At 40.3% G+C, this 21,513-nt stretch overlaps 1 protein-coding gene across 1 annotated transcript in view; it reads left to right on the forward strand.

The window, feature by feature from the left end:
- Positions 1-21,513, forward strand: part of LOC122801229 (mucin-4-like) — a 279,676-nt gene that overhangs the window by 245,382 nt on the left and 12,781 nt on the right. The gene's annotated exons all lie outside the window — the stretch shown is intronic.

Consider the following 21,513-nt stretch of genomic DNA (forward strand, 5'->3'; position numbering starts at 1 on the left):
TCTAGAGGAGGGGACAGATGAATTTGTAGTGCTAGAGTTAGGGGGAACAGAATCTGATAATTTACTAATCGGTTCAATGAAGTAGGAATTGAAGGTAGAAGCTGTTTCTAGGGGTGCATTTGTTGGCCAGGGATTAGGAGATGATGGATTACCAGAATGTAGTATTTGATTTATTGAGTGCCAGAATTTCTTGGGATTTGGGATTTGTGAATTTGGTGAACTATTATAGAAATTTTTGTTGTCTTGGTTGACATGCTTTTTAGTAAGACTTCTGAGTTCTTTATATTTTTGTAAGTGGATGGGGAGCTTAGTTTTTACCCAAGTTCTCCACATTCTATCTCTTGTTTTCATCAGTGTGTGGGTAGTATTAGGTAACCAGGGGCATATGTTAGCTTTGATATGAACAGTACACACGGGAGCCAATGAGTTAAGAACACTTAGGAAGGTCGAGATGAAAGAGAGTACAGCTTCATCTAGAGGGAATTGAGTAATAAAATACCAGTTTATTTTGGTGTGGAGGTTATTAAAGGTTTCTGGGTTGAAAGTTGATAGTTTACGGCATTCACTGTATCTATGTGATTTAGAGAAATGTGAAGAGAATCTTAGAACTTTTACTGGGGAGTGATCACTTAGAGAGTCAGGTAAAGTTTTATGATTGTGATATTTATGTGGGTCTGAGACTAATATCCAGTCAATAACTGAGCTAGAGTTCTGAGATTTATTAGTATGGGTGGGTGTGGAGACAAGTTGAGCAAAGCCATGCGAGTTAATATTTAAGGTAGAGTTAGTTGAGCAGAGGGATAGACAATTTATATTGACATCCCCTAGAAGGATGATTACATTATGTATGTGTTGTGAAAGCCAGGAGAGAATATGTTCAAGTAGGGGAATATTGTCACCAGGAGGTATATAAATGGCAGCCACGGTAATTGCAATGTGATTATTAAGTATAAGGCTGATAATCAGGAGTTCAGCAGTTAGAAAGAATGGGATTGGTTTATCTAGTGAAGTGAGTATGAGGTGGTTTGAGTAGGGAATTGCTACTCCACCACCTTTTTTGTTTTGACAATCTAGTCAAAGTATATTATACCCTGGAGGGAGAAAGTCCTTATCAGAGTTATGTGGTTTTAGCCATGTTTCAGTGAGGTGGGTGATATCTGAGGAGTGATTAGACATCCAGGCATGGAATTCACTAATTTTTCTTAGCATGCTTCTAATATTCATTGAGAAAAAAAGATATATGTTTTTTGGGAGAGTTTTGTGTCCAGTGGCTGGGTCTGTTGAATTGTTTACAGGGTTGAGAGAGCTTGGGCCAGGATTTGGATGACTATAACCTGATAATAGTAGAGATTTCGGAGGATGTTTACATTATGGAGGAAAGGGTAGTAGATGAAATATATATTTCACATGATAAAAGTTTAAACAGCATAGGAGCAGACCAGTCTGACACAATTTGTGGAAAAGTGGGCACTGAACCATGGACCTCCATTGAAATTAATTCTTAAGTCTGGTCAATTTTCAGGTGGTTCCTGATGACTGAGAATATAATTTCTGCTGAGAAAGAATGACAGAAAAGGTATTCTGTAGTTATTAATAAATATTTATGAGACAGATGTGAGTTAAATGGATTTACAGGATAGAATTGGTGAGAAATTACTGATAAGTGCCTCCTTATTCCAGGTTTATACAACCCCCTTAGCTTTTATAGGTTCATAGGTAGGTACTAGGCTATCGGCACTAGGGCCTATAGAAGCCTAGTCAAAAAGGTACTCTGGCTTTCGCAACCCAAGAAAATTATTTTTCTGTGCCCCTGTCGAGCAGAGCCACAGAAGCGATCCCCGGGGTTAATTTCCTGTTTCCTATCCAATCATCAAGATTTTTCTTGAAGAGTGCTAATGAGGAGCTTTGTTTGATATAGATAGATAGTTTGTTCTGGAGTATGGGAAGTCTCTGGGACAAGAATCTATCCCTCCGGCATGTTCTGTTATAGTGGTGACACGGTTTAGGTCCCTAGAGCGTGTAGCTCAGTGAGATTGAGGGATTGGGATTTCTTTAAGTGGAGCAAGTCCATCACCTCTGGGTTTGACATAACTTTGTATGTTAGGCAGAGATCACCTCTGAGTAGGCGATATGCTATGGAGTAAAGCTGGAGTTTTTTGAGACGGTCTGCGTATGGCATCTGTTTAAGGCTGGTAATGCTTTTTGTGAGGTATTTCTGCGGCCTTTCCAGTTGTAGATGTCTTGTGAGGTACATACCAAAAGGAGCATTGTACTCTATAATGGGTCTAATGAGTGACGAGTAGAGGGGAACAATGACCTCTTTTTTCCTGGATGAGAAACCTTTTGTGATGAGGTGTGCCATGTAGAAGGATTTCCTGACTACTGTGGCAATGTGATTATTAAAGGAGAGACTACTGTCCACCTATGTCCCAAGGTCTCTTATCACACTTTTGGTGTTAAGTAGACTACCACATATGTGGTAGCTCATAGGTACAGAGTTTTTGGCATTGAGCTTGAAGCCATGGCTTCAGTGGCGGCTGGTGACTTCAAATCACAGGGGGGCTGCAGGAGACAGCTGAATGGGTGGGGTCAATGGGAGGGGGTGTGGTCAACCAGAAAGGGGAGGAGCTATGCACAAAACCACAAAAAACTAACTTTAATTAAATACGCTGCCCTGGGTGGCAAACCATCATTATGTAAGTCCAATCAAGACAAAAATAAGTGTAGAAGAATAAAAATATTTCAATGCATTGGCTGCATGACAGCTTACTTAATATCTAGATGGAAACAAAAGGTTGTGAGGCATGAAAAAATAAATTACTTTTTAAATACATTACTGGAATGCCAGTCAAAATCAAGTATAAGAAAAGCCAGAAGCACTCAACTCAAACCACTTCTCCTTGCACTGCAGTCCTAATTATAATATATTCAGCTTTATTAAAGTACTAAGTAACATGCTGAAAGTAGAAATCTATGTGATACCCAACTTGTAAAAAATTTTTCTTATCCAAAAAGTACTGCTGCCTGACAACTTGTTTCATGGGGAAAACATGATAAAAGTAAAAAATGAAAAGTAAACAAGAAACAAGCTCAAGATACATTGCTTAAAGGATTACTGTACAGGTTATGGACCACACATGATTGGCATTCTGTTTAGTTTACGGGTAAAGTCTGTAGAGATGACTGGAAGTCTCCAACAAGTGTAATGAGCTTTTTAAAATAATGGAATCCTGTCCTTTAATACCCAAGGCTTATACATTATCTAGTCAAGTATTCTTTGCATGGCAACAACAGAAAGGCTTTCAATGTTGGCAATTCTTTAACAGTATGCTTATTAAAGCTTACTTGCATCTTACGATCTCAGACAAGCTTACCTTATGGTCATTAAAGCATTGCTACTTAAAAACACAGAGCAACAGGCACTTTGAGTAATAAGCATAAATCTGAGTAATAAGCATAAATCAACAGTACAAAAATATGACAGAAACCAGACCATTCTGCAAAATCAAGGACAGATGAAAAGCCACTGTAGTACTTATGCAGTGTGTCCTCCCCATCCAAGGTAGATACAACTACTCCTTGCCTTGCTTGGACACATCCAGAGTCACTACATGGGGAGTGGGGGTGCAAAGCATGTCACAATTTGAAATCTCTGGTTGGCTGTGATGGCCCTGACACATTTGTCATACCTCTCAACCTCAAGAGCAAGAAATCTGGACAAAGCCATACACAGAAGTGGGACAAAGACCCAACAATAAGGACAATTTTTAAATATTGCTCTAATAAACTTAGAAAGATAATATAATAGGTCTTGCATTAGTATGAATTTTCTGAAGGGTATAAAATCTGAAACTCAAATGTCTGTCATTTTCTAACTTCAGTCTTTAGTGATTTGTCACTAATTTGCTAAAAAACACAATTTTATGAAAAATGGACAAAAATGTGGACCAAAATGCAAAAATATAAAATATACACACAATACAGCTGCTACCTGTCAAAGAAGGGACACTTTAATATTAGTACTGCTACCTTGAGCAGCTGACAAAATATAAAAGAATCTACATGCATTTCAAGTAATCTATAACTTTGATTATTACAGTTATTTCTTAATTGTAAACCCTCCATGTTTTCTTCCAAAATTGCTATTTTGTGGAGGGATTATAAGGGGGAAGAGCAACATTTTGAGCCAAAAATTGGGGACAGTTGAGAGGTTGGCTATGCCTAATTCTATAAAGCAATGTATTTGCATGTACCTCTCAACCTGTTAATGCAGTAAATCTGAACAAGGCCAAATATATTGGGGGCACATATAAACAGTACTAAAAATTGCTCTTGTATAAATTGAGACAGTTGATAGAACAGCTCTTACTTTAACATGCATTTTTCTGAAGGTTATGAAGTCTGAAACTTATTATTGAGTGACTTCTGGCAAATCATTTAGAATTAAAACTACAAATTTTATGAACAACAAACCAAAAATAAGAAGCAAAAATCTATTCATTCTTTGAAAATCTGGACAGTTGGGAGGTATCGTTCAACTGGGCCTGTCTGAGTTTGCTGCCTTCCCCTGACAAAATAATGGTTGAATGGAGCCTCTGCAGCCATTCCAATGAACCATTATACTTGGCTATTTCACTCCATTTACCATAAACACTAATGTGCATACTGCTTTATTTCTATGATGAGTTGGACTTCATTTGAAAGTTTTATTTTGTATTTTACAGCACAAACACTAAGTCATCTGTTAAACAAAGCAATGCAGTCTCACAATGAAAACTTAGCATTAAAAATTCTCTGCCCTTGAAACTCACATTCATTGAAACAGCATTGAAACCCACATTCAAAGAAAATACATTTTGCCAGTGGCAGATAAAGATTAATTTTGGGCTGTTTTCGAATCATAGGCCTTGCATATGAAACATACATGTGCTCTTTGATACACCTTCCTCATTGTACTAAAATTATATTCCTTGTACAATACAGTACACTTGTTAGAGGGTGTTTTAAATTTGTTTTGAACATTTTTCCAGTAAGCAATGAAACAAACCATATGCACCCATAATGGCAAAACTGCCCAGTTGAGAACATTTATCATAAAAGTCTACTCAGACTTCCACAGTCCACCATTATTAGTAAATATACACAATTCTACAGTCCACCATTATTAGTAAATATGCACAATTCCACAGTCCACCATTATTAGTAAATATGCACAATTCTATAGTCCACCATTATCAGTAAATATGCACAATTCTACAGCCCACCTTTATCAGTAAATATGCACAATTCTACAGTCCATTATCAGTAAATATGCACAATCTCTGAAGTCAGTCATCTAAATAATTCCACATTAAAGAAATCTGTAACTAATGAAGTTGCTGCAATCACCTTTATATTTCATGGTTTCATCGAAAAATAAAGTGTCTGTTGCCCCTCAGGAATAAATTGCCTATATTACATTAAAAAAATAAGCTAGTAATAATATTGCAAGAGGAAATGGATGGCAAACTGATAACGGACTCATAGTTAGTATCTTCAGCAAGGAGAACATTCTCAGTAGCATCCACCCCTTGTGGGAGTAGAACCCAGCCTTCTGCATCAAAAAAAGTACACAACCTGTTGTGCTATAGTATTAACTTGGCAAAGCACTAAACTTCTATTCCCTGCAGCTCTCAGCTCCTTGTAAAATCTACTCAATACTCAACTGCATCTCAACAACTCAAGAAAACTGGAAAAGCCAAAATGTATTGGGGGTCAAAAGCCCAAAACAGGGACACATTAAACATTGCTTGTATAATCTTGGAAAGTTGCTAGAATAAAATGTTGTGTTGCCACCATATATTTTACTGCCAAGGTCCCTGAGCAAAAACAGTCAGAGTAACATACCACTCATCAGCTGCTTTGTAAAAGAGAGGAAGACTGAAACTTAAATGGCTATCATTTAGTGAATTCAGTTCTCACCATAGCTGTCAACCTCTTAGTACAAAACACCTGGACAAACCCAGTAATGAGGGAATACAGCCCTCAAACATATTCAGTGAATTCAGTTCTTGCCATAGCTGTCAACCTTAGCACAAAACCTGACAAAGCCAATAATGGGGAATACAGTCCAAAAATAGGGACAAATTTAAAATATTCATCTTATAAACTTAGTATGTATTCTGAAGAACATGAAGTTGGAAATTCAAATGCGGTCAATTTTACTGGACAGAACAAAAACAATTTTCAGCAGGATTAATACTGCAGACACGTGTAAAATGGGAATCAAACCAGAAAACCTATAGCTGGGCAACAATAATACTACTGCTGCACATCAATTATAAGGAATTAAAATTTCAGAAAACCCTGAACCTGAAATTCAAAATGAATGCCAATTTTTTTACTTGGACAGAACAAAAACAATTTTCAGCAGGATTAAAACTTTAAAATGGCAGGGCACCAGAGCAAATCCACACAAACACAGGGAGGAGATGCAGACTCACACAGAAGCCACCCCAACCAAGAATCAAACCAGAAAACTTATAGCTGTGAGGAGGCAACAATACTACCACTGCACCATCAATATACAAGGAATTAAACATTCAGAAACCTGAAGTCTGAAATTCAAAAATGCCTCAATTTTTTTAACATTTTTTTTAAAGGACAGTCAATTTTGAACCAATAAACAATTTTCAGCAGAGGCCCAGGAAGAAATAACATGTCTTTGTAACATGGGAGGACACAAAAGCAAACCCCACAACACAGGGAGAAGATACAGACCCACAAAGAAGGAACCCCAGCCAAGAATCAAACCCAAGAACCTGCAGCTGTGAGGCAACAATGCTACTACTACACCATCAAATATCATTGCAACATTTACAAACCACAGATATTATGAGGAACAGATCAGATCGAATATGAGGCAAAAAGGAACTCAAGTCTTTAACCCTGCATACAGGGTACAGGGTTCAAGCCTGCTGCCACACCACACACACACACACACACACACACTCTCCAGTAAAGCATAAGCACCATACACACTCCAGTAAAGCATAAGCACCATACACAAACTCCAGTAAAGCATAAGCACCATACACACACAATCCAGTATAAACATTAAAAGCACCATACACTTACCTGAATATATCCAGCTCCAAAGACCTGAGATCCCAAGCAAAGCGATCCCAATGCTCCTTAGACTGTCCTGACTTGCTACTCTTGCAGTCATCCTAGTGAGTCTGTGCACTTCCCCTATGGGGACTGCTGGACTGCCTTGAGCATGTGCATAGACTGACAGTTTTTTTATTTTCTTTCTATTTTTATTTTGAGGGGCTGCCAGTCCGCAGCCCGATGCCTGAAACCCCTGCATGGCTTTGACACCAGGCATCTGTCTCAGTGAGGCCCTTTTGTAGGATGTCCACATCATTAGGAGTTTCAGTTATGGCTCCTAGTTTGCAGTAATCTGCGAACTTCATTAGCCAAAGATTTTCTGTGCTAGCCTGTATTTCAGAAAAGTGGATACCAAACAGGAGAGGACCAGGACTGAACCCTGTGGTACTCCACTTGTCACTGGTCTGAAGTTGGATTTGGAGTCTACTACTTTCACAGTGTGGGTTCTGTCAGTGAGCCAGTTGGCAACCCATCTTGTGACATAGAGATTTATACCTAGTTTAGTGAGTCTATCTATAATTCCAGTGGGGGACGGTGTCAAAAGTCTTGGCGAGATCTAGATAGGCTGTGCGAACCACCTTACCCTCGTCTATGGCTTTGGTGACTGCTTCAAAGAAGTCAATCAGGTTTAGGAGACATGATCTGCCTTTTAGAAACCCGAACTGGGGGGGTCCAGAGTTTGGAGATTACCAATGTCTTTGTTTATTAGTTCCATAATGATAAGTTCCATGGCCTTGCAGACCAGGCTTGTTAGGCTAATGGGGTGATAGTTCCCAGTGTCTGTGGTGGCTCCCCCTTTGTGGAGAGGGATAACTGTCGCTGTGCACCATTCAGTGGGCACAAAGCTTGAGCTGAGGCTATGACTGAACATGGTGCTTAGGTTGGGTCCCAGTTCATTCTATAGTTCATGTAGAACGCAGCCTGGGATGTTGTCAGGTCCCATAGATGCTGTGTTCTTGGCTTTGGAGAGTGTGTTTTTTACCTGTGCAGTCATGATTACAGGAACTTTGCATTCTTCTGGTATAGAGATGGGCCCTTGAGGGGTTGTAGGGGTAAAGTTAGCATTGAACCTATCTGCCAGGATGTTGGCAATATCAGTTGGTTCTGCATATTTAGTGCCATTGTGCTGTAACTCAGAGCAGACTTGAGTGTTGCCATTGAGATTCTTGACATAGCTATAGAATGCTTTGTGGTTATCTTTAGAATCAGTGGCGATTTTGTTTTCATAACTAACTTTGGAGGATTTTATGAGGTATCTCAGCTTCTTACTAAGTCTGACCAGGGAGTTCTTCCAGTCATGGGATTTTACTCTTTTTTGCAACAGTTTCTTTCTTCTGTTGTAGAGTTGTTTATGGCATTGGACCACCAGATTGACTTCCTTTTTTTGGAGGATAGCATATTGGTTCTTTTAGGGATAGCATGATCCATGCACTTGTGTAAGTGCTTATAAAGTGCATTTGTGTAGGATTCAGCAGCTGTACCTCTATTGTCCATCTGCATGGGTGTCGTGAAGTTTGCCACTTCTGCCTTAAGAAGCGTGAAGTTGGCTTTAGAGAAATTTTTTACAGTGGTTTCCCTAATGAGGGGTGGGGGCAGGATGCGGATGTCTAGGCTGATTAGCTTGTGGTCGGATCTGACCAACGAGGAATTGACCTCTGGTCTGGAACACTGGTTGCCCATGTTGGTAATGACCAAGTCTAGGATATTGCTGCCAATGGTGGGGGAGTGGATAAGTTGATCCAAGGCACTGGAATTTATAAATTCCAGAAAACGTTGAAAAAAGAGTTGGTACATGAGTAGTTTTCCCAGTTAATGGTGGAGTAGTTGAAATTGCCCATTATTAGGGTGTTGGGTTGTACCCTAATATTTTCCAGTGTATCAATAAATGAAAAGTGGGAATCCTGAGGCATGGTGGGGGATCTGCAGCAAGTTATAGTTTGGATTGTGGTCTTGCCCAGAGTTAGTTGCACTTGGATAATCTCTGATGCATTATGCTAAGCAACTAGCCTGGAGATGTGGATATCCTTAATGAATATGGACACGTCTCCACCTTTAGTGGTTCTGTCCAGATTAGCTGGCCAAAAGGTGTGGCATGAATTATAGCCTGGTAATGCAGGGGTGCTCTCTGGATCCTTGAACCAGGTTCCTGACACTGCACAGATGTTGATGTTCTCCATTTTAAAGAGTGCCTCGAGTGAATGCATTTTGAGGTTTAGACTTCTACTACTGAGTAGAATTACCCTCAGATTTCGCTTGCTTGTACCTGGTATGGTGGTGAATTTGTCATTTGAACCTTGCCTAAAAAAGGCTCTTTAGAGGTGGCAAGAGCCTTAGCTAGTATCCGGAATCCCAAGGGCGACAGGTGCAGGCCATCTCTGGCAAAGCATCATGGTCTGGTGATCATGTCATCCCAGGCAGACAGATACTGGATCCCCTTAGAATGACACCAGAAGCTTAGCCAATTGTTGAAGTTAATAATTTTGTCCTTGTACTGTGGTATCATTCTGGGTGATGACAGGATGCTAATCAGGGCTAGGTAAATATCTACCTGAGGTACAAGATCAGAGAGCTCCTCCATGTCTCTTTTCATGTAGTCCAGGGAGGTATTTCTCAGGTCATTCACACCAACATTGACAATGACAGAGTCATATTTGTACTTGTTGTGGAGTGACCTGAGTGCATGCATTATGTGGCAGATCCTGGCACCTGACAGGCAGCTGACAGTAACTTTCTCCTTGTTTAGCCTGGTGAGTTTAACATCAGTGAGCCTGACTATAGAGTCACCTATGACTAGTGTGTTGGGTACGTTGTTATGCCTTATGGGCTGTGGTTGAGTGGCACACTGAGTTTGTGGCCTATGTGTCATTTGGGTTGCATTGGGGGTGGAGGTTGCATGCGTTTCTGCTTTGAAGGTCTCTGTTGCTTGAGCAGACATTTATTGAGAGACTCCACGAATGTAAGTGTGTGTTTTGTGTTGCTACGTGTGTGTTTTGGTGGTGTAGGTTTTGAGGGACTATGTGATGATTGTGGTGTGGTGCAAGTGTTTACCTTCTCCTCTTGACTGTCTAGTCCAGTCTTGGGTGAAGAGAGCTTTGCTTCCAGTTTGGCTATATAAGTGCATCTCTCACAGGTTGTAGTGTTGGGTGGTAGGAGGAGAGGGTTGTCTGTGTACATGAGGCAATTGCTGCATTGCCCCAAGATACCCAGATTCATCAGGTAGACAGGAGAAAACACCAGGAGCTGACCCTTAGACATGCCTTGATAGGTGCTTATTTATTAAGTACTAAAAACTGTTTTCCCCTAGACAAATGAGGAAAGTTGAGTGCTGTAGTAATTTGTAGCTTATTTAGTGCTTACGAGTTCTGAACAAGTGCTGAGCTCAAAGACACAGATTTGAGTGCTAAAACTAAAAAAAAAAACTGGCTAGTTCTAAGGGAAAATTTGAAGAGCAGACTTTATGGCGCCAGGAATAGTTTATCTCTAGCTAAGCAGCGATGCATAAAGTGTATTTTTTTTTCTAATATAACAGTAGCAAATGAGCAAACTGATTTAAACAAATTAACCAATAAAAAGCGAAAAACTGAGCCCCATTCTAGCAATCTTCGATCAGACAAGTTCTAACTACACACTCCTGCCACTAGGGTGCAGGGGAACCTTTTCCAAAAAAGATGGTCTGGATTAGTGCTCAAGTTATACAAACAAAGCTAGATTCAGCAAGCCAGGCGTACCAATTTCAGAAAGAAACAATTCAAATAAGCAGGCACAATAACCTTTTTACCAGAAACTCCCAGCTCAGAAGGGCAGAATCTACCCTCTCCTCCCACAAGAGTGCAGACCACACCATCTTAATGTAAAATAACTGGCCTGAAGCCCAAGTGCTTAAACCAGAGCTAATACACTCGTAGAATAACAGACACTAAGCCTTCAATCAGCAACTCCCAACTTAGAAGGATGTAAGCTACCTGTCCTGCCACAACATTGCAGACCACAAACCTTCTTAATGTAAAACAACTGGTCTGAAACAAAAGTACTTAAACCAAAAGGCTTAGAATAACAGTTACAATTTAATCAGGCTACTACCAAGCAGTAATAAATCCAGCAGAATAAATACAATTGAGTACTTTTAAGAAGAGGCAAAAGCAAAATAAAGTGCGTTTTTTTGTAAAGTGCAAGGAAGGAAGAAGGAGGAGCAGAGGTTAAGAACCTAAGTGGGTTGGCCTTCTCAAATGTTCTCTCTGTATTAAGTAGAGTGAACACCAGACTGGGAGAGGTGTCCCAGATCAAATTTATAGTAGGGGTGGGTAACTGCAAAGCCATTAACTATAACAACTCTACAAGAATAGGGTGGGAGGGTAACAACTCTACAAGAATAGGGTGGGAGGGAGGGGGAACAACAGTTTCAGAATAGATGAGAAACATAATACAATGCCAGAAAATATATAAAATAATTCAGTCAGGCAAAATTAAGGCAATGCAGAACTCTGAAAGGTTAAAATGCCAAGTAATATACTTATCAATCAGCAATATAGTTCCAGATTGTTGCAGAATCACACCAGACAGAACACCAGGAGTTTCCAGCAGTGTATGCAAGAATTTACAAACAGAAACTATTTTTTAAATCAGCAAGCCTTGAAGCAATCGCTGTTAGACCAGTTTTATAAACTCCACCTCAGAAATAGGGGGTAAGCAGTTTCTGGACAGATGAGAAAAATAAAACAATGCCAGAAAATATATAAAATAATTCAGTCAGGCAAACAATTCAGTTAGGCAAAATTAAGGCAATGCAGAACTCTGAAAGGTTAAAATGCCAAAAAATATACTTATCAATCAGCAATATATTTCCAGATTGTTTGAGAATCACACCAGCTAGAACACCAGGAGTTTCCAACAGTTCATTATTTCCTCTGGTAAATACCTTAAATATGTAATTAAACATGCACGTGATAGTAGAGACAAGTCCGTTACTGACTTACTCTTACCTTTTCTATTTTATTTGTGTGTCTGGAGGTATAATAACTGGGAGTCCCTGAGATGGATAAAATTCTGTTTCCTCTCAAGTAATTTGGGCACCATTGCTTACATCGTCTTGTCTGGTTATACCCATAATCAGTAGAGTAGCAGGTGTGCACTTTATTATACTCAGATGAGTACATCTTTATGAGCATTTCACATGAGCATTATGGAATATTGAGGCCAGGGTATATCGGTTAATATTTGTCCTTATTTCTACAATAGTCGTAACTTACATAAAGATGTGATTATAAATCTAAACATTGTTTTAAGTTCAGCTGCAACCTTTGGATATAATACATTTTGTTGTTAACAGATTATTGGCAGTTTTTGTTAGAAATCTCTGGGTACTGTAACAACTTTGAGTTTATCTGTTAATAAAACATCAGCATTCTTCTCCAAGTACAGAAACCTTTTACTGAACACAAAAATGTCCAAACAAAAGTAAGAATGAGTTATTTCCATGATATATGTGCCAGGGAGAGCTGGAGTTTTGTAAATAATTTTATGCCATTTGATTATCACACTGATTTGTACAGATGTTTTCATTAAACATGTATCTGTAAAGCTGCTTGTGTTAAAAATGCTTCAACAGTGGGTCCTGCTGGACTGAAAAGAAATATACATGTACGTCAGCCAGTATTATTATAACAAGTTAGGCTTCCATCAGCTAGAGGTTTCTTCCAGTGTAAAACTTAAAACATTGAAATTAAATGGGAATAAATGTCTTCTGAGACATATATCCAACAGTTGCTAGTCCATCAGCAATATTCATTGTTTTTAATTTTGCAGACAACAAGGAAACGACACAAACAGAAGCTATTTTTCAGTGAAAATATCTTTTTAGTCTCCTACATTCAGCAAACCCTCATCCCACTTTCATCATATCCTGCCTTTACAGTGTGTGAGACTCAATCACACCCAGCTAGCTAGATATCAGTTTCACCCTTTCAGCTACAGACTAAATACACCTAACTAGCTTTGATTCTAATTTTAGCCTTTCAGTGACAACATAAATATAATAGCTAAAATAAATTTCCTCAGATACCCGACCTCTTGGCTTATCACACTATCTATTCTACAATGTATGATAGACTGGAGAACTGCAACTCTTCAGACACTACCCATATATATTTTATGTATGTGTGTGCATGTCAATATATATATATATATATATATATATATATATATATATATATATATATATATATATATAATATATAAGGATAACTATGAAGAGAATGAAGAATGGAAAGGCTGTTGGCCCAGATGACATACCTGTGGAAGCATGGATGTGTTTAGGTGACATGGCAGTGGAGTTTTTAACCAGATTGTTTAATGAAATCTTAGAAAGTGAGAGGATGCCTGAGGAATGGAGAAAAAGTGTTTTGGTACTGATTTTTAAGAATAAGGGTGATGTGCAGAGCTGTAGTAACTGCAGAGGAATTAAATTGATCAGTCACAGCATGAAGTTATGGGAAAGAGTAGTGGAAGCTAGGTTATGAAGGGACGTGATGATTAGTGAACAGCAGTATGGTTTCATGCCAGGAAAGAGCACTACAGATGCGATGTTTGCTCTGAGAGTGTTGATGGAGAAGTACAGAGAATGTCAGGAGGAGTTGCATTGTGTTTTTGTAGACTTAGAAAAAGCATATGACAGGGTGCTTAGAGAGGAGTTGTGGTATTGTATGAGGAAGTCAGGAGTGTTAGAGAAGTATGTAAGAGTGGTACAGGATATGTACGAGGGTAGTGTGACAGCGGTGAGGTCTGCAGTGGGAGTGAGGTCTGCAGTGGGAGTGATGGATGTGTTTAAGGTGGAGGTGGGGTTACATCAAGGATCAGCTCTGAGCCCTTTCTTATTTGCAATGGTGATGGACAGGTTGACAGACAAGATCAGACAGGAGTCCCAATGGACTATGATGTTTGCAGATGACATTGTGATCTGTAGTGAGAGTAGGGAACAGGTGGAGGAGACCCTGGAGAGATGGAGGTATGCTCTAGAGAGAAGAGGAATGAAGGTCAGCAGGACTAAGACAATATATGTGTGTGAATGAGAGGGAGGATAGAAGAATGGTGAGGATGCAAGGAGTAGAGGTGGCGAAGGTGGATGAGTTTAAATACTTGGGATCAGTAGTTCAGAGTAATGGTGAGTGTGGAAGAGATGTGAAGAAGAGAGTACAGGCATGATGGAGTGGGTGGAGAAGAGTGTCAGGAGTGATTTGTGACAGACGAGTACCTGTAAGAGTGAAAGGGAAGGTCTACAAGAGGGTAGTGAGACCAGCTATGTTATATGGGTTGGAGACAGTGGCATTGACAAAAAAGCAGGAGTTTGAGTTGGATGTGGCAGAGTTAAAGATCTTAAGATTTGCACTGGGTGTGACGACGATGGACAGGATTAGGAATAAGTATATTAGAGGATCAGCCCAGGTTGGAAGGTTTGGAGACAAAGCCAGAGAGGCAAGATTACATTGGTTTGGACATGTGCTGAGTAGGGATGCTGAGTATATTGGGAAAAAGATGCTAAGGATGAAGCTACCAGGTAACACGAAAAGAGGAAGGCCTAAGATAAGGTTTATGCATGTGGTGAGAGAGGACATACAGATGGTTGGTGTGACAGAGCAAGATGCAGAGGATAGGAAGAAATGGAAACAGGTGATCTGCAGTGGCAACCCCTAACGGGAACAGCCAAAAGATGATGATGTCTCTCTCTCTCTCTATATATATATATATATATATATATATATATATATATATATATATATATATATATATATATATATATATATATATATATATATATATATATATATATATATATATATATATATATATATATATATATGTATATATGTATATATATATATATATATATATATATATATATATATATATATATATATATAAAATATATGTATGTATATGTGCATATATATATATATATATATATATATATATATATATATATATATATATATATATATATATATATATATATATATATAGTTTCATTTCATAATCTCAAATTACTGAAATCTCAAATTTCAGTAACCCGAGACTATAAAGTCGAACCATTCACAATACCAAAACCCACAATCACGAGTCACACAGTCACGAACATACATACCCCATACACCACATAACACACACAGCATTCCACCCACAGCACACAAACCACACAACCCTACACTACATATAAGCAGGGGGGCAAACCCTCCTGCACCCCCACACCTACCCTACTTATATATACCGACTCAAACATTGCACATAACATAAAAAAAAAAAAAACGGCATCCTCCACTCACTCGCACACCAATACACATCACACATACACAAACACCAACAAATCCAACACTCACACTTACATCTCCCTACCCTTACCCACACATACAACGTACAAAAACACACAAACACTCACTGACCTGCAATTTCAGGCACCATAACACTACACACAACATACCGGAAATGCATAAGCATGGATTTGAGAAATTCAAATTCGCTCTTATAGGTTCATAGGTAAGTACTAGGCTATCTGCCTGAGGGCATCTGTAAGCCTAGCCAGAATTTGTTGGCTTTCACCACCCCCTTAGATTAGTTCCCTGTGCCTCTGTCCAGCAGAGCCATTAGTTCCCTTTGCCTCTGTCCAGCAGAGCCACTGCAGTCATTCCCGGGGTAAATTTTCTGTTTCCCATCCACTCGTCAAGGTTTCTCTTGAAGAGTGTTAGTGAGGGGCTCTGCCTAATGTAGATTGGAATCCTGTTCCAAAGCATGGGGAGTGTCTGGGACAAGAATCTATCCCTCCAGCAAGTCCTATTTATCATTGTGGTGAGGTTTAGATCCCTAGAGCGTGTGGCTCTCAGGGATTTGTTTTTTTTAGGTGGAGCATGTCCATCAATTCTGGGTTGGACATGGCCTTGTATGTCAGGCAGAGATCACCTCTGAGTAAGCAGTATGCAACCGAGTATAACTGGAGTTTATTCAGTCGGGCTGCATAGGGCATCTGTTTGAGGCCAGTAAGCCTCTTGGTGAGGTACTTCTCTGGTCTTTCCAGCTGTTGCAGGTTTCTTGTAAGGTACATCCCAAATGGGGCATTGTACTCTATGATGGGTCTGATGAGTGATGAGTAGAGGGGCACAGTAACCTCTGTTGTTCTAGATGCAAACCCTTTTGTGATTAGGTGGGCCACATAGAAGGATTTTCTAAACACCTTAGCAATATGATTATCAAAGGAGAGATTACTATCTACTTGGGTACCTAGATCCCTTATTACATTTTCTGTATTTAGGGGACTACCACGTATGTGGTAGCTCACGGGTACCTTGTTTTTTTCCAAAGGGGATGACTATGCACTTTTTGTCATTTAGCTTGAGGCCATGATTTTGACACCAGGTATCCGTCTCAGTGAGACCCTTCTGGAAGATGTCTGCATCAGCCGGAGAGTAAATTATGGCCCCCAGTTTGCAGTCATCTGCGAACTTTGTCAGCCACAGTCATCCTGTGCTTGCCTGTATCTCTGAGAAGTATATACTGACCAGGAGGGGTCCCAGGACTGAGCCCTGGAGGACGCCACTTGTAACCGGTTTAGAGTCGGACCTAGAGCCTGCAACACTCACCGTGTGGGTTCTATCCATGAGCCAATTGGCAACCCATCTTGTGACATTGGGGTTTATGTTCAGGTTGGTAAGCTTGTCTATAATACCAGAATGGGGAATGGTGTTGAAAGCCTTTGCAAGGACTAGGTAGGCTATGTATACCTCCTTTCCCTCGTCTAAAGCCTTGGTAACTATCTCAAAGAAGTCCACCAGGTTTAGGAGGCATGATCTGCCCTTAACAAAGCCAAACTGGGTAGGGTCCAATGTCTGGAGGTTTCCAATGTCTCTGTTAACGAGTTCCATGATAATGTGCTCCATAGCCTTGCAGACCAGGCGAGTCATGCTTATAGGGCAATAGTTCTTGTGGTCCATTGCGGCTCCACCTTTGTGGAGCAGGATTACTGTTGCTGTGTGCCACTCTATGGGTATGTAGCCTGTAGAGAGGCTGAGTTTGAGCAGTGTGTTTAGGTGAGGGGTTAGTTAATTTTAGAGTTCGTGTAAGACATAGCCTGGGACACTGTCCTGTCCCATTGAAGCTGTGTTTTTGGCTTTGGATAGGGCTGCTTTAACCTGTGTGTCAGTGATTGCTGGGGCTCTACATTCTTCTGGTATGGTTATGGGCCCTTTAGGGGGTGAGAGGGGGTGAAGTTTGCACTAAACCTGTCTGCCAGAATGTTGGCAATATCAGTCGGTTCAGTGTATTTTGTGCCATTCTGCACTAACTCAGAGCAGATCTGAGAGTTTCCACTTAGGTTCTTGACATAGCTAAAGAACGCTTTGTGGTTATCTTTGGAGTCCTTGGCAATTTTTCTTTTGAAGCTAGCCTTGGATGATTTTATGAGGGATCATGGTTTCTTGCTGATACTGATCAGGGATGTCTTTCCTTCTTGGGATTTTACTCTTTTCTGTACTAATTTCCTCCTTCCATTGTATAGCTTTTTTATGGCAGTGGTCCACCAGACAGGTTTCTTTTTCTTAGAAGAGTGAGTCTTGGTTTTGCTTGGGATAGCATGATCCATGCATTCTTGCAGGTGCTCATAGAGTGCCTTTGTTATGGATTCAGCAGCTTGGACAGCATTGTCTTTTAGCATGGGGGCTGTGAACCTTTACACCTCAGTCTTAAGTAACGTGAAGTTTGCTTTTGAAAAGTTTTTCACTGTGGTTTCCTTGATTGGTGGTGGGGCGGAATGTGGATATCCAGAGTGATTAGTCTATGGTCTGATCTAACCAGCGAGGGGTTGACCTTCGGTGTAGAACACTGGTTGCACATTTTGGTGATGACCAGGTTCAATATGTTGTCACCTCTGGTGAGGGTTTTGACCAGTTGATCCAGGGCATTCGAGTTTATAAATTCTAGGAAGCATTGGGCAAGGGAGTTAGTACTTGAGTAGTTGTCCCAGTTAATATATGGGTAATTGAAATCACCCAATATTAGGGCGTTTGGTAGGACCTTCATATTTTCCAATGTCTCCAGAAACACAGAATGGGGGTCCAGGGTCATGGTGGGTGATCTGTAGCAAGCTACAATTTGAATTGCAGTTTTGCCCATTGTTAGTTGCACATGGATGATCTCTGAGGCATTGTGCTGCACCACTAACCTGGAGGTGTGGGTATCCTTGATGTATATGGATACACCTCCGCCTTTTGTGTTTCAGTCCAGGTTCTGTGGCCGAAAAGTATGGTATGAGTTATAGCAAGGTAGTGCTGGGGTGATCTCTGGAGCCTTAAACCAGGTTTCTGTTACTGCACAGACATCAATGTTCTCCATACTGAGGAGTGCCTCGAGTGCATGCATTTTGTGGTTTAGACTTCTGGCGTTGAGTAGCATTACCCTTAGTTTTTGGTTACTTATTCTATTTATGGTGGTGGGTTTGTCTTCTGAGCCTTGCCTAAAAAAGGCACTATGGGGGTGGCAAAAGCCTTGGCCAGTATTCGAAAGCCTAAGGGTAACAGGTGCAAGCTATCTCTTGCGAAGCAACATGGCTTGTCGAGCATGCCATCCCAGGCGGACAGATACTGGATCCCCTTTGAATGACACCAAAAACTTAGCCAATTGTTGAAATTGATATTTTTTTCTTTATACTGTGGCATAATTTTTGGTGTGGGCAGGATGCTACTCAGGGTCAGGGTCATACTGGCTTGGGCTATGTGATCAGAAAGCTCTTCCATGTCTCCTTTCATGTAGTCCAGGGAGGTACATCTGAGGTTACTCACACCAACATGGACAATGACAGAGTCATATTTGTACTTGTTCTGGAGTGACCTGAGTGCTTGTGTTATGTGGCGGATCCTAGCGCCCAACAGGCAGCTAACTGTAACCTTCTCCTTGTCTACCCTAGTTAGTGGGACATCAGTGTGCCTGACTATAGAGTCACCTATTACTAGTATGTTGGGTATGTTATTTTGCCTTAAGGGTTGTGATTGCGTGGCACACTAATTATGTGAAGTATGTGTTTCATGGTTTGTCATGGGGTGTGGAGGTTGCTTGGGTGTCTGCTTTGGAGGTCTCTGTTGCTTATGCAGATTTTTATTTAGAGCTCCGATTATGTTTTTGAGTATTTATGTGTGTTATTTGCCTGTGTTGGTTTAATAGGTCTGTGTGAGACTGGTGGTGTCTTGCAAGTATTTTCCTTTTCCTCTTGACTGTCAGTTCCAGTCTTGGGTTGAGAGAGCTTTGCCTCCAGTTTGGCTGTATAATTGCATCTCTCGCATATATTAGTGTTTGGTGGTAGGAGGAGATGGTTATCTGTGTACATAAGGCAGTTGTAACATTGCCTTAAAATGGCCAGATTCACCAGTTGGACTGGAGAGTACACCTGAAACTGCCCTTTGGACATGCCTGAATGGATAAAGTGAGCTGTTTTACTGGATGGCTGGTATGGACAAATAGAGAGCCTTGTCCTTCTGGCCAGTATAGGGGGGTCTAGTGCTACAGTTAATTAGTGCTTGCTATGAGTTTTGAGCAAGAGCTGGGCTGTGAAATGAATGGTTTGAGTGCTTAAGTTGAAAGTTTGTCTAGTTCCAAGGGAAAAATTGAAGAGCAGACTTTGTGGAGCCGGGAATAGTATAACCCTAGCTGGCACTGCTCGGCGAGCAAATGTGGTTTTTATAGCAGGGAAATGGAAGACATAGAAATGAGCCCAAAATGGCCAATAAATTACTAATGTCTGGGCTGAAACCACTCCTCCAGGGACAGATAGGCTGCTCAAAGCTCCCCTCTCTCACAGGTGAACAGAGAAACTTCCTTCTATCCAAGAAAAGAATGGGCAACACAGGAACTTGTAACACAGCCCTGAATTCAGCAATAACCTGAAAAATAGACTATACTAGTTCAGAATGGCAGGAAATAAGTATATTTTTTGTGGGGTTTTTTTGTTTTTTTCAGAAAATAAAGCAGATACAATAAAAAAAAAACACTTTAAATGCACAGAAATGGCTATCACACTTTAGTGTGTAGCCTACAACAGTTAAACAGATTAGTTAAACACAAAAATAACTTAGTTCAGGTGCATGCAGCAAATAAATGCAATATGTAGCAGAAACAAGCTTTTTAAATCACAGAAATTTGTGTTTTAGGCGGAATTAGTTAAAGACAGCAAGAAAATGCAGAAAAATTATACTTAATCACTCCAAATTCTCTCTTTTGTGTCTCTGCTGCTGTAGAACTCTGCAGGACACCTGGCAGGCACTTGGTGAGCTGAATACAAGTGCAAAGAACTGTGCAAATGCATTTTTTATAGCAGGGAAATGAAAGAGATAAAAATTAGCCCAAAATGGCCAATAAACTACTAAGGGCTAGAGCAAACAAGGAGCACAAATTTCAGAAAGAAACAGTTCAAATAAGCAGACACAATAAGCCTTTAACCAGAAATTCCCAGCTCAGAAGGGCAGGATCTAGCCTTCCTCCTTCAAGAGTGCAGACCACAAACCTTCTTAATGTAAAATAACTGGCCTGAAGCCTAAGTGCTTAAACCAGAACTAATGCACTTTTAGAATAACAGACACTGAGCCTTCAATCAGCAATTCCCAACTTAGACAGATGTAAGCTACCTGTCCTGCCACAACAATGTAGTCCACAAACCTTCTTAATGTAAAACAACTGGTCTGAAGCCCAAGTGCTTAAACCAAAAGGCTTAGAATAACAGTTACAATTTAATCAGGCTACTACCAAGCAGTAATAACTGCAGCAGAATAATACAATTGAATCCATGGTGGTACAGCGGTAGCATTGTTACCTCACAGCAAGAGGTTCTCCTGTTCGATTCTTGGCTGGAGTGCCTTCTGTGTGGAGTCTGCATGTCCTCCCTGCGGTCGAGTGGCCTCTGAAAGATATGCGTAAATGGGCGTGCCTTCGCTGAAGGTTGGGCGTCGGGCTGGCAACTCACCACCATAAAAATCGACTGCCAATCATTAGCGGACTAGAGTTCCGCTGTGGCGACCACTAACCGGGAAAAGCCGAAAAGACAAACAACAACAAGCAAAATAAGGTAAAAAAAGTGGGAAGAACACAATTACAGTAAAAGCAGATGAATAAAGTGCAATTTTTTTTTAAAATAACAATAGAAAACGAGCAAACTGATTTAAACTATTTACCCAATTAACCAGTAAAAAAACTCAGAACAGAGACCTGTTCCAGCAGTCTTCAATCAGACAAGTTCTCCTGCCACTAGAGTGCAGGGGAGCCATCTCCAAAAAAGATGGCCTGGATTACTGCTCAAGTTATACACTTTCGGCATTCTGGTTTTCGGCTTCATGGTCTCCAGTT

Source organism: Protopterus annectens, chromosome 4.part1 (assembly GCF_019279795.1).
Source record: "Protopterus annectens isolate FY-2018-M chromosome 4.part1, PAN1.0, whole genome shotgun sequence".
Classification (NCBI taxonomy): domain Eukaryota; kingdom Metazoa; phylum Chordata; order Ceratodontiformes; family Protopteridae; genus Protopterus; species Protopterus annectens.